Source organism: Mixophyes fleayi, chromosome 4 (assembly GCF_038048845.1).
Source record: "Mixophyes fleayi isolate aMixFle1 chromosome 4, aMixFle1.hap1, whole genome shotgun sequence".
Classification (NCBI taxonomy): Eukaryota; Metazoa; Chordata; class Amphibia; order Anura; family Limnodynastidae; genus Mixophyes; species Mixophyes fleayi.
The window spans coordinates 208,373,965-208,388,206 of record NC_134405.1 but is presented as its reverse complement, the minus strand read 5'-3'; positions in this window follow the sequence as shown (position 1 = coordinate 208,388,206).

Here is a 14,242-nt window from a genome sequence, read left to right as displayed (position 1 = left end):
AGTCCTATCTTTGCCTTTGTCTTACATTGTTCCGTCAATCCCTAATCTAACTAAGGTTAATCTAACTAAACTTAATCTAACTAAACTTAATCTAACTAAACTTAATCTAATTTAGTCTTTGTCTTACTTTGGCTTAATCTAACTAAGCCCTTATCTGCTATGGTCCATTTCTGTCTCCCTTTGCTGCCCTCACCTCTGTTAATTACCCTTGCCTCTTCTCTTATTCCCCGTTCATCCCTGTCCCTCACCATGCCGCCCCGCTCCTTTCCTATACCCATACTCTCCCCCAGCTCCCTTCTCTCGCCTATCTTTCGCTGCCCCACCCCTCACTCTCCCCCACGCCCCATCAACCCTGACAATCTCATCCGCATCTCCCCTCTTCCCTCCCTCCCCTTCTCATGTGCCCTCTGGAACTCCAGGTCCATCCGTAACAAACTGGCCTCCATCCACGACCTATTCATCTCCAACTCTCTAAATCTTCTTGTCATCACTGAAACCTGGCTCACTTCTTCTGATACTGCCTCACCTGCCGCCCTCTCCTATGGGGGCCTCTCCTTCACCCACTCCACCACACCGGATGAGCGTCCAGGAGGTGGAGTGGGCCTCATCCTTTCCCCTAACTGCACTTTTCGGGTCATTCCTACTTTACCTTCCCTCTCCTTCTCTTCCTTTGAAGTACACTCCATCCGGCTCTTCTCCCCCATCCACCTCCGTGTCTCCGTCATCTATCGCCCCCCCTGGCCCCACCTCCATTTTCCTTGACAACTTCGCTGCATGGCTCCCCCACTACCTTTCCTCTGACCTTCCCTCCATCATACTTGGTGACTTTAATATTCCGATTGACAACTGTTCTGACCCCGCCACCATCAAACTTCTTGCCCTCTCCTCCTCCCTAGGCTCACTCAGTGGACCTTTTCCCCCACCCACTGTCTTGGTTACTCCCTTGACCTTGTCTTCTCTCATCTCTGTGATCTCTCTGACTTCTCCAACTCTCCCTTCCCACTCTCTGACCACCATCTCCTCTCCTTCACTCTGTCCTCCTCCCCTGCTCCTGCCTCGCCCAAAGCCACCCTCACCAGGCGCAAACTTGATGCTATTGACCCTACCACTTTCTCCTCTCTTGAAACTGTCCTATCACCCCTTCCCTCCCTGGTCTGTCCTGACCAGGCGTCCTCTCTCTACAATCTCTCACTACTGCCCTGGACGGTGTCGCCCCGGCCTCTACTGTTAGCTGACGCCGCATTATTCCCCAGCCCTGGCACTCTCCCGCTTCCTCCAAAAGTGCTCTCGCACTGCTGAACGCCTCTGGAGGAAATCTCGTTCCCTGGCCGACTTCCTTCACTTTAAATTCATCCTTTCTTCTTTCAGCTCCGCCCTCTCCCTCGCCAAACAATCCTTTTTTAAGTCCCTCATTTCTTCTCAGTCCTCCAATTCCCGCCGCCTCTTTGCCACCTTCAGCTCCCTACTCTCCCCCCCACCCCCTTCTGTCCCGTCTTCTCTCTCCGCTTCTGACTTTGCCATCGTTTTCTCTTCCAAAATTGAGGCCTTCAGACTGAACATCTCCTCCTCCCCTTCTCCTGCCTCCCTCTTCACTTCACCTCCCACCAACACCCATCTCTGGTGCTCCTTCTGCCCTACAACAGGTGAAGAAATTCGCTCTCTCATTCTTTCCTCACCACCCTCTACCTGCCCTCTCGATCCCATCCCCTCTCACCTCCTTCACTCTGTTTCTCCCACTGCCTGCTCTTACCTCGCACACCTTTTCAACCTATCACTCTCCTCTGGTGTAGTACCCTCCTCATTTAAACACGCTCTCATCTCTCCTATCCTCAAGAAACCCAGTCTCAACCCCACATCTCTTGCCAATTATCGCCCTATCTCTCTTCTCCCCTATGCCTCAAAATTACTTGAGCGGATTGTCTGCAGCCGCCTAACCAGGCACCTCTCGGACAATTCCCTTCTTGACCACCCCCTCCACTATACCGAAACTGCCCATGCCAAGGTTACCAATGATCTCCTATCGGCCAAATCCAGGGGTCACTTCTCCCTACTCATCCTCCTTGACCTCTCCGCGACCTTTGACACCGTGGACCACCCCCTACTGCTGCAAACTCTTCTCTCTCTTGGCCTCTCTGGTTCTGTCTACGCCTGCTTCACCTCATACCTTGCTAACCGCTCCTTCTCTGTATCCACATCTGGTTCTTCCTCCTCGCCCTACCCTCTCGCTGTAGGAGTCCCACAGGGCTCCGTTCTCGGCCCTCTACTCTTTTCGCTTTATACTTCCTCCCTGGGTGTTCTCATCTCCTCTTTTGGCCTTCAGTATCCCCTTTATGCTGACGACATTCAACTCTACATCTCTTCACCTGATCTTTCCTCCACCCTCCTCGCTCAGGTATCTGACTGCCTCTCCGCCATCTCCTCCTGGATGTCGGAGCGCTTTCTCAAAATCAACATTTCCAAAACCGAACTCATTGTCTTTCCTCCTCCCAGCCTCCCATCCCACCATGACCTCTCCATTGTCGTTAACAACACCACCATCTCCTCTGTCACCCAACTCCGCTGCTTGGGTGTCACCCTTGACTCCTCTCTCTCTTTTGCCCCCTCACATTCATTCCCTCGCCCAAGCCTGTCGCTTCCAACTAAGCAACATCTCCCGCATACGTCCCTTTCTCTCTCAGGAGGCCACCAAAACCATCATCCACGCACTCATCATCTCCCGCCTCGATTATTGTAACCTCCTCCTCACCGGCCTCCCCCACTCCCGTCTCTCCCCCCCTCCGCTCTATACTCAATGCGGCTGCAAGACTCATCTACCTCTCACGCCGCTCCTCCTCTGCCTCCCCTCTCTGCCTTGCCCTACACTGGCTCCCCTTCCCCTACAGAATTCTTTTCAAACTCCTCACCACCACTTACAAGGCTCTCTCCCACTCTACTGCCCCTTATATCTCTAACCTCCTCTCCATTCACACTCCTGCCCGCTCCCTGCGCTCGGCCAATGACCACCGCCTCTCCTCCACTCTGATCACCTCTCCCCATTACAGAATCCAGGACTTTTCCCGTACAGCCCCTCTTCACTGGAATGACCTCCCGCGCTCCATCCGCCTCTCTCCTACTCTGTGCTCCTTCAAACGTGCACTCAAAACTCTCCTCTTTCTCAAAGCCTACCAACCATCCACTTAACCCCCATCTCCTCCGCAAATTCTTCTCTCTCCCATTGCCTTAACTGGCTCCTCTTATGCCTGGTCTGTTTAACCCTCCCTTAGGATGTAAGCTTGCATGAGCAGGGCACTCTTCCCTCCTGTCTCCTTACCTGTTCTTCTGCTCCGTGTTTATTGCATCAGCCTGCCTGGAGTTTCTGAAGTATTGGTACTTTTTGTTTATTGTTCTGTACTGTTATACCCTGTATAGTCTACTGTTTGTACTGTGTACGTCGCTGCGGAAGCCTTGTGGCGCCTAACAAATAAAGGATAATAATAATAATAATATTGTTTTAGACAGTAATGATCATGACTGCTTACAAATATTGGAGGATCTCAGAACGGAGAATTTAGGAGTAGAAGTTGGAGAAGAAAACCTTATTTATGACATTTCTGGCTTAGATGAAAAATACTTACCTTCTAAAAAAACATAATAAATTTATATCTAAATCTGAATTTTTTCCGACCTCATATAAAGGTCCTTTTATAGACTGTTTCTACCAGATGACTCTAAGGAATTTTAAGGAGTTATGTAATAGAACACAGGTCAGATATTCTAACCTGACTCCATGTGAAAGAAAAGCTTTGAAAGAATTGAAAGAAGATTCCACACTTGTAGTGAGAGCAGCAGATAAAGGAGGGGGTGTTGTAGTTCAAGATCTACATGATTATATGAAAGAGGCATATAGACAAGTTACAGATAGAGCTTTCTATACTAAACTGAGTTCCAATCCCACTTTGGAATTTCACAGAAGCCTCAAAATATTGTTAGAGGAGGCAATTGAACAGGGTGTTATATAACTAAAGATGAGTTTAGATTTCTTTTTCCATTACATCCAGTTACTGCAATCTATTACCACTTACCAAAGCTACATAAAAATCCAACCGTACCCCCAGGAAGGCCAATAATATCGGAGATAGGGTCTCTTACTTCAGCACTCTTGTTTTATGTGGATACTTTTTTACAGCCCCAAGTAGTGAAACTAAAATTGTATATTCGTGATTCTGTACATCTGCTTAATTTGTTGAAAGATTTAGAATGGAAAGATAATTATGCCTTCCTCACTTTAGATGTTGAGGCATTGTATAGTAATATACCCCATGATAAGGGTATACAAGTGATGGAAAAATTGTTGTTAGAAGACCCTTTAATCACTGAAGAACATGGTAGATTTATTATTGAAGCAATTCGGTTTATTCTATTGCATAATTATTTTTTGTTTGATCACTCGTTTTATTTGCAGATCATGGGTACGGGCATGGGGACCAGGTTCGTGCCGAGCTACGCCAACCTTTGAGGATGCCCATGTGGGGGGGGGTTGACTTTGGCACGGACCTGGTCCTCTGTGGCTAGTACATTGATGATCTATTTATTGTACGGGGTGGAGGAGAAGCACAAGCTCTTTCCTTTGTTTCTGCACTTACTAACAATGAGTTTAATTTGAAATTTGTTAGTAGATATCACACGTCAATTATAGATTTTTTAGATTTACAAATTAAGGTGATAGACGGCAAATTAGAAACCTCCACCTTTAAGAAAAGGGTTGATGTAGCTAATTATCTCCACTACAAAAGTTCACACTATAAAAAATGGAAAGATAACATACCTAAAGGACAGTTCCATCCATCTCTCTCCTGCTCTGTGCTCCTTCAAACGTGCACTCAAAACTCACCTCTTCCTCAAAGCCTACCTACCATCTACTTAACCCCCATCTCCTCCCTTTAGCTCATCCTCCCTTCTCTCCTCTTGCCTCAACTGGCTCCTCTTGTGCCTGGTCTGTTTACCCTCCCTTAGGATGTAAGCTCATATGAGCAGGGCCCCCTCCCCTCCTGTCTCCATACCTGTTCTTCCGCTCCATCTTTACTGCATATGACTGGCCGGAGTTTCTGAAGTATTGGTACTTTTTGTTCATTGTTCTGTATGGTTTCACACTGTATAGTCCACTGTTAGTACTGTGTGCGGCGCTGCGGATACCGCCTAACAAATAAATGATAATAATAATAATGATAATAATAATATCCGGACCATGTCCTTAGTAAAGCCCTAGATGAAGTGAATCTACTAAACAGAGAAACGCTACTACAGGGGAGAAAGATTGCAGTTCAAGAGAATCAGAAAGATGAGCAAGATGACTCATCTTCTTTCATCGCTTTCATCTCTAAGTATAATAATAAATCTGAGGAAATTAGGAGAATTATTGAAAAAAAACTACCCTATTCTCCAACAAGATGATTCCCTCAGAAGATTACTACCTCATATTTTTCAGGTTATTATTTTTCTTAAAAAATGACTATTGGATTTCACTCGCTCCTAGCCTTGTCCAAAGCTGCTCTAATGAGATTTTGACACCTATACCAGTTAGGTGTTGGTTACCTAAACAAATAGAAGGATGTTTTAAGTGTGGAATGAATAGATGTACTACTTGTACTTATATTTGTAACAAAATAATGGAATTTACCCATATGGATAAAACATTTAAGGGCATATTCAATTGTCGGCGGGATTGCCGAAAATCCCGCGGTCCGCGCAGGATTACCGTTATTATGGTAATTCTGCACGGAAAAAACATTAATACGGTAATTTACTCGCTGGATTACCGTAATTAACGGTATTAGTTTTTCCGCGCTCGAACCCGCGGACAATTGAATAGCCCCCTTAAAGTCAGGGGGTTTATCAATTGCAATACTTGCTACATTATATACATTTTGAGGTGCAGTTGTAATCTTGTCTATGTAGGAAGAGCTACAAAAGCACTGAAATCGAGATTTCTGGAACACAGAAGAAATATTTTGAATAGAAAAGAACATCATAGTGTTCCACGACATTTCATTTTGTGTCATAATGGTAGGGTTGAGGATCTAACCATTTGTGGTATAGAACATATTAAACAAACAGTAAGAGGGAGGGACAGATTCAAAAGATTATGTACACAGGAAGTATTTTGGATACATCAATTTAATGCTCTGAGTCCGGTTGGACTTAATGAATCATTAGAGCTGAATGAAATCCTCTCCTGAGGCGTCACATATTAGAATTTGCTGTTCTTTATTGGTTACTGGTATTGATTAGATCACATCTTTTTTTCATTTATATGCGTGCATATTTATACATGCACACATGCATATATCTGGAGATGTAGATCTTTATGTATGTGCATATATGTATGAATGAACGATACATGTAAGAGAAGTTATTTATTGGAATTGACATATGTCCTGATCTTAGTATTGTCCATGGATAGGGTGTATTTCATCCTATTTTATTTTGTTTTTGTTTTTATCTTTATTTTTAAAAATTTTATAATTTGTTATATTATATATTTCATATTTTTTATTTTTGTCTTATATATTTTGTTGTGTCGGTGCGAGAAAACTAAACATTAAAGAGTGTTTTAATTACATTTTACTGTTCTGCAATGTGTGAAGGCTATTATAATAAACAATGGGAGCCATATTTAGTTTATGACTTTCACTAATGTGGTTGTTATGTTTTATTATTGTTACGTTGTATAAAACAATTAACAAATTTCAGTAAATATTGAATGGTATTTGAATAAATTTAAATCAGTAACACAAGATGTTTCCTCAATTAAGAATATTATACATACATTCTGTGAGAGAAAGAAAACCGTATAATACAAGAGATTCTAACTCCCGGCCACCTGTTGGCTAATTAATGAGGCTGAAGGTATATAATACGAGCCTCTATAGGAGCAACTCATTACCTCTGATGAAATCACCTTCAGGTGATGAAACGCGTTAGCTGAGATCACACTGGCACTGTTCTGTGCAGCTTTCCTTGTGGCCATAGTACGGGTCCGTGCAATATATATTCAACATCTTTTTTGGATCTCGTTTTACTTCTGCTCATTACACTCTGGAGCTCGGACTTTATTCACAGCGGTACTTGGCGCCCCGCCATCCCACTGAAGGACGGGACTTACTTTACCCCATACATATTGGGACATATGCTGGAGACCAGGTAGAATCTGTCTACCAACGGTAACTATATGCAATAACTTTTTGCCAATCCTGAAAGTTCATTTATCCAGCTCTATCGGGAGGTACTTAATTATTCTTACTATACATCTGCACTTGTGGAGGTTCATTCCGTGCAGACAGAAACGGACATATCAGATTTGGAATTAATCGTGTTCCAACAGTAATTGTATGCATCAGTGTTTTGCTAACATCTTGGAGATCGTATCACAAGCCGTTCAGGACGGATATCATATTCTGTCAAGTATAGTCTGGAATTTATTACTCCGGAGTTGTCTGATATCCATTCATTTTATTTTTATTGTGGCCACACTGTAACAAATTCCTTTTATTGAACATTCATTTATGCTGCAAGCAGCACGTGCAGCATTGGTTCACAACTATATTCATCTTGTATTTAATGCTTTTTATTTATCGAATTACTGAAGTTTATAGAACTGCGGCACATTCATATAGTGTCACGAGCCGCGGCGGTGAACTAGCAGCCGGGCGTGTGTTTTAGTTTCTGTGCTCTGTTATTATCCTTGTGTCATAGATGTAGGAGGGTGTAGGGACAGCCTCCAACACCAGGGGGTGCTCTCATATGATTTAAACTGGTTCACTTATATTTTTATACATGCTTCCTGGTTATGTTATTACCTATGCTAGTTTTAGCTAGTAATTAATTAGCTGCCTCCTGAGGCTGATTGTCAGCCCTATCCTTCTCTGTCCTGATTGGCTCTTAGTACTATTTAAGGCAGTGTGATCAGAGCCTCACTTCTGGTTATAGCGTCCTGTTTCAGTACTTCTGCCTGCTCCTTTATCCCTGTGTTTGGTGTTTAACCTAAGATTGATTCACCGTGTATGACCCTTGCCTGTTCCTGGATTCTGAACCTGTGCCTCTGACCCTGATCTACTGCCTGAACCCGGATTCTGATTCTCTGCTAGTGACCCTGATCTTTCGCCTGTCCCTTGATTCCGAACCTGTGCCTGTGACCTCTGACCTTGGTTTGTTCTGTGGATACGCTGTCTGCTACCGGCACCGACACTGCCTGGACCCCACGCTGCTGTCCGCAATAACACTCTATTCCTGGGTTCTCCTTAGCCAGTACACAACTCTCGACCCTCTGTGAGTCTGCGGCCAAGTCTGTCCCCACCACTAGGGACTCCAGTGAACACCAGGCTTTCGGAGCAGACTCCGGGTTTTGTTGTACCGTCTGGAGGGGTTCCTAACATATAGAATCTTCTTTTCATATTGTCAATTGTGATTGCACATTGTTTAGTCAATATTTATGTTAACATAATGTCATCCTACATTTGCTTATGGTTATTAATGTTGGATTTTTATATCCATGTGAATATTTTTTTTTTATTATTGTTTATTGAATAAATCATTTTTACAAATTATTTTATAGAATCATTACTGGGTGGTAAGTTGGTTTAGTTTCCAGCGCTGTCATTTGCATTTTTTGCACATTATTCCATGCTGCAAGCTGAGGACGGGGCTGGCTATAATGGGAATACCAGTTTGTTATCTCCTCTGGCAGACCTAGTGTAACAATTTTGAATATAGCCCTGTTTTTGAATATAGCCCTGTTTTTGAATATAGCTCTGTTTTTAGACTTTGGCAGTCTGCGCATGCACATGCACCGTGGTATAGATCACAGGATGCCAAGCTAGAGACCAGTCTAGTATGTGGTTTGGAACTACTCTAAGTATTCCTTGCCCTTGGGAAATGTTTTACCTGGATCCTGTACGGTCATGTGGACCGGCAGCATAATGGATTCTGAGTCAGACCGAAAGGCAACAGCACCAGGTAAGCCCCTATGTTTGGGGCCCTGCATTATATGCAATATGCATTTTATTGTTAGCTGTTAATGTCAGGTTTCGTCACTACTCTACTAGACCCTGTGCAAAAGATGGACAGTAGGATACATAAAGTGTGTGCAACCTGTAATATAGTTTGTGTAGAAGCATCTTTAGATACCATTGCTTTTTCAGGAAGAACAATGACCTCAGCAGCAGTGGTTATGAGAGCCCTCTGCAGCCGCTGAGTCAAAAATAGTTTACTTAATCTCCCACTTGTAAGATCCCTGTTTTGTGGAAGACAAATTCATACTCCTCTGGTGGTAATTATAACTGCTTTCCACAATATAGGAAGCATAAGTATTCTTCCTTGGTTCCTCAGCCCTTCAGAGACGTGAAACATTTTAAGCCAAGCCAGCTACATAATATGGCATAAAAAGTATGCCTACTACATTCAAACAGTCCTTTGGGATTTTTAGGTCCAAAGAAGGAAAGTCAATTCAGAAGACTCAACAATAACTAATGTCAGGATCAGCCCCCATTAGCACCAGTAGGGCGTAGGATTGCACAAAAGGCAAAGACATTTTCCACATGGATTGTGTGAAGTTAGCCTCAGAAGATTTGATTATTAATTTCTTCAAAGCAGCCCTTTGTGGCTCCATGGGACTTTCATTAAGTTCTGTTGATGTCTGATCACTTTGAACCATCGTAGAAGTTTCATTGAGACGAAGGACACCTCTTCCTGATAGAAATTACATCTGCTTGCAGAGTTGGAAAATTGCAGACACTGTGGTGCAATGAGAGTTTTTTCAATGTCTCTGTGAATAAAAAGTGCTGCTTACAGTCAATAGAGAATTACTACCTAAAGTAGTGTCTACATTCCACATTAATCAGGAGGCCGTACTGCCATCTTTTTGTCTGTAGCCAAAGAATGAAAATTAAAGATAAACTGCATTCTCTGGACTGTCAGAGGAACGTCCCTATTTATCTGTCTCAGGCACAGGACTTGCTGACCACCTGGCTGGGGTACGGGGCTCCCACCTACCTCTGACCAGCACTCTCCTCTCTCGACGTGGTTTGCTCTGTCAGGTGCCATATTCAGGGCCATCTTAACAAAATTATGGGCCCCCGGGCAAAGCAGTGCACCGGGGCCCCTAGATATAGATATAGATATATAGATGTATACAAATACAGATATAGATATAGATATATAGAGATAGAGATAGATAGATGTACTTGCTCAGTGACCCTTGTAGGCTTTTTTGCAGGTTTTTTTCTTTTGCAGGATTATTTATTCTCATTAAGAGCCGTGCCTATGGGGCCCCCTTGCCCGTGGGGCCCCCGGACAGCTGCCTATCGTGCCCAATGGAAAAGATGGCCCTGGCCATCTTGCCTGTCTGAACTGTGCATGTGCAAAACCAGACCTTTTCAAAACTCTTTCCATTCACATGATTGATTGACTGCCTGTCAGCCCTTTCTATTTAAAGCACCTGTCTCCTTACCTGAGTGCCAGATTTTCATGTCTCCTCTCTTGTCTAGACGTGGTCCAGTCTGGCTGCTGTTCTCCTCCTGCTGCTGAGTACTATCACCAATACTTGCTTTCTGGTGTTTCAGTGTTATCTTGCTGCAAAGTATCACGGGCACTAGGAGTTTTACCCAGAATTCACCAGGTGTAGCTACACTTACCAGAAGTGTTGACCTCTGGGTAGTGTGGTGAATCATTGGAACCATACAGTAGAATAGAGGAAAGGAATGTCAATAGTATAAATGCTGAGTCTTGGCACTGTGGAACTGTGATGGTACAGCAGTTTAGTAAACCGGATAAAATGAGGAAAGAGTCCAAGTACCTTAGCATGCAGGTAGCATATAGCAGGCCAGTACTTGATAACTGGATAACGTTAGGCAAAGACCAATCAACAATATAGTAGAAGAGTCAGCGACTTGCAGCTACAATACAGAGGCACTTGTAGACTTTAGTCCAGCTAATAGGTACCATACAGAGTAGCAGCTATATCACAAGGAAACATAAATGGTCTACAGCTGGTAAGTTTCACCACGGATATGTAGAGAAGACTTGTCCAGCGCAGGTGTGTAACAGAATAGCGTGAGTGTGTTACGAGCCGCGGCGGTGCCCAGCCGCCGCGACTCACTCACCTGCGCTATGGCGACCGGGACGTCACTTCCGGCCCTGACCCGGCCGTTGCCGGGGCAACGAGAAGACGCTTCAGCGCTGCGTCCCGGCAATGAGAGGAAGCCGGGCGCAGCGCTCACCATATGTTCTAGCCTGTGGGCTAATTAATGCAGCCTATTAATTATGCTGGGGGCTGTGTCTAATTCAGAGCTAGGCTCTGATTGGTGTCCACTGGTATTTAAGGCAATGAGGTCTGCTGCCTTATTGCCGGTTATAGCTCCTGTGTTCCAGTCTGCTAACCTGCTAGTTCCTGTCCTGTATCCTGATATTTCTATTTGACTCCCCGTGTATGACCCTTGGCTTTGATTTGGACCTTGCTCGTGTTTCCTGTGACCCTGATCTTTGGCCTGTTTACCCGTTCTGCTATTTGCCTGTGACCCCTGACCTCAGCTTGTTCATCGATACTGTTGTCTGCTGCCGGCCCTTGACCTCTGCGTGGACCTGACTCCTCTTGCCTGGGTTCTCCCCAGCTGGTACGCACTTCACGACCCTCTGTCAGTCTGCGGCCCAGTCTGTCCCCACCATCAGGGGCTCCAGTGAACACCTGACTGGCAGAGTAGATTCCGGGTTGTGTTGTGCCGGCTGGAGGGGTTCCTAACAGAGTGGTCTGCAATTGGAAAGTTGTACCACTGATGTGTAGGGAAGACTTGTCCAGGCGCAGGCATGGAACGGAGTAACGTGAGTGGTCTGCAATAGGCAAGTTTTACCACTGATGTGTAGAGAAGACTTGTCCAGGTGCAGGCGTGGAACGGAGTAATGTGAGTGGTCTGCAATAGGCAAGTTGTACCACTGATGTGAAGGGAAGACTTGTCCAGGTGCAGGCATGTAACGGAGCAACGTGAGTGGTCTGCAATAGGCAAGTTGTACCACTGATGTATAGAGGAGACTTGTCCAGGAGCAAGCAGGTAACAGAGGTAGCGAGAGTAGTCTGCAGCGGGTAAGTTCTACTACCGATGTGAAGAGAAGACTTGTCCAGAAGCAGGCAGGTAACGGAGGTAGCGAGAGTATTCTGCGGTGGGTAAGTTCTACTACCGATGTGGAAAGGAGACTTGTCCAGAAGCAGGCAGGTAACGGAGGTAGCGAGAGTAGTCTGCAGCGGGTAGGTTTTACTACCGATGTGGAGAGAAGACTTGTCCAGAAGCAGGCAAGTAACGGAGGTAGCGAGAGTAGTCTGCAGTGGGTAAGTTCTACTACCGATGTGGAGAGGAGACTTGTCCAGAAGCAGGCATGTAACGGAGGTAGCGAGAGTAGTCTGCAGCGGGTAAGTTCTACTACCGATGTGAAGAGAAGACTTGTCCAGAAGCAGGCAGGTAACGGAGGTAGCGAGAGTAGTCTGCAGCGGGTAAGTTCTACTACCGATGTGGAGAGAAGACTTGTCCAGGAGCAGGCAGGTAACGGAGGTAGCGAGAGTATTCTGTGGTGGGTAAGTTCTACTACCGATGTGGAAAGGAGACTTGTCCAGAAGCAGGCAGGTAACGGAGGTAGCGAGAGTAGTCTGCAGCGGGTAGGTTTTACTACCGATGTGGAGAGAAGACTTGTCCAGAAGCAGGCAAGTAACGGAGGTAGCGAGAGTAGTCTGCAGCGGGTAAGTTCTACTACCGATGTGGAGAGGAGACTTGTCCAGAAGCAGGCATGTAACGGAGGTAGCGAGAGTAGTCTGCAGCAGGTAAGTTCTACTACCGATGTGAAGAGAAGACTTGTCCAGAAGCAGGCAGGTAACGGAGGTAGCGAGAGTAGTCTGCAGCGGGTAAGTTCTACTACCGATGTGGAGAGAAGACTTGTCCAGGAGCAGGCAGGTAACGGAGGTAGTGAGAGTAGTCTGCAGCAGGTAAGGTCTACTACCGATGTGGAGAGGAGACTTGTCCAGGAGCAGGCAGGTAACGGAGGTAGCGAGAGTAGTCTGCAGCGGGTAAGTTCTACTACCGATGTGGAGAGAAGACTTGTCCAGAAGCAGGCAGGTAACGGAGGTAGCGAGAGTAGTCTGCAGCGGGTAAGTTCTACTACCGATGTGGAGAGAAGACTTATCCAGAAGCAGGCAGGTAACGGAGGAAGCGAGAGTAGTCTGCAGCGGGTAAGTTCTACTACCGATGTGGAAAGGAGACTTGTCCAGAGCAAACGGATAACACGAGCAGAAACAGGAAACACCTCAGAGTCTCAAGGAATGAGAACCAAGAACAGGCAAAGGTAATAGGGCAACAGGTGCCTTAAATACTGAGAGGTGATTAATTAACCAATGAGACTAGAGGCGAGGTATTAACAGTTCAGGGTTTCTGCACATGCGCAGTCTTAGTCAAGATGGCGGACGGCCGCGGCTCAGGAGAGGCGCCGGCAGGAGCGAGAGAGACCCATGTCCCAACCTAGAGGCACTAACAGTCCGGTGAGTGACACAAAGTATAACCACCTGTACCTGCTTTCAGCTCTCCAGTGTTACAGCATTATCCTGCTGCAGAGTATTACCACCTTTACCTGCTTCCAGCTCTCCAGTGTTACAGTGTCATCTGGCTGCAGAGTGTTACCACCTACACCTGCTCCCAGTTCTCCGGTGTGTCAGCACTATCCTGCTGCAGAGCGTTTCTACCAGTCTCCATCTTCTGCACATCTGTGCTTCTGTTTGCTATCTACCTGCAAACCATACAGGTTCTTCCAGACCCTAAAGCATGACCATAAGATCTGGCCATAAAGAATGTACCCTGACCGAGTGTTATGACTCGCCGGGCTCTCTGTCAGAGTAACTAGATAGATAAATAGTCAGTTAGGGATAGGTAGGTAGGTAGTTAGGTACACTGTAATACACAAAATGGTACGTACACTGGCGCTCCCGTCCTTGAAACACAGAGAACTTCTAAATCAGAGAGATACACTCCCTCAATCCTCTCATCATGTGAGGTACATAATAAAAAAGAAAGAAAACCAACGTGGCATGATAACGTAAAACATCAAATATAGTCCACCACCACTATGGGCATGTATGGAGTGTTCAAAACTTGGTGATGATAATGAGTTTCAATACAGCACCCGTGATCCTTCCTCCAATTTCCTCCCCCTCAGGGTATGAGCTTACATTCAGGAA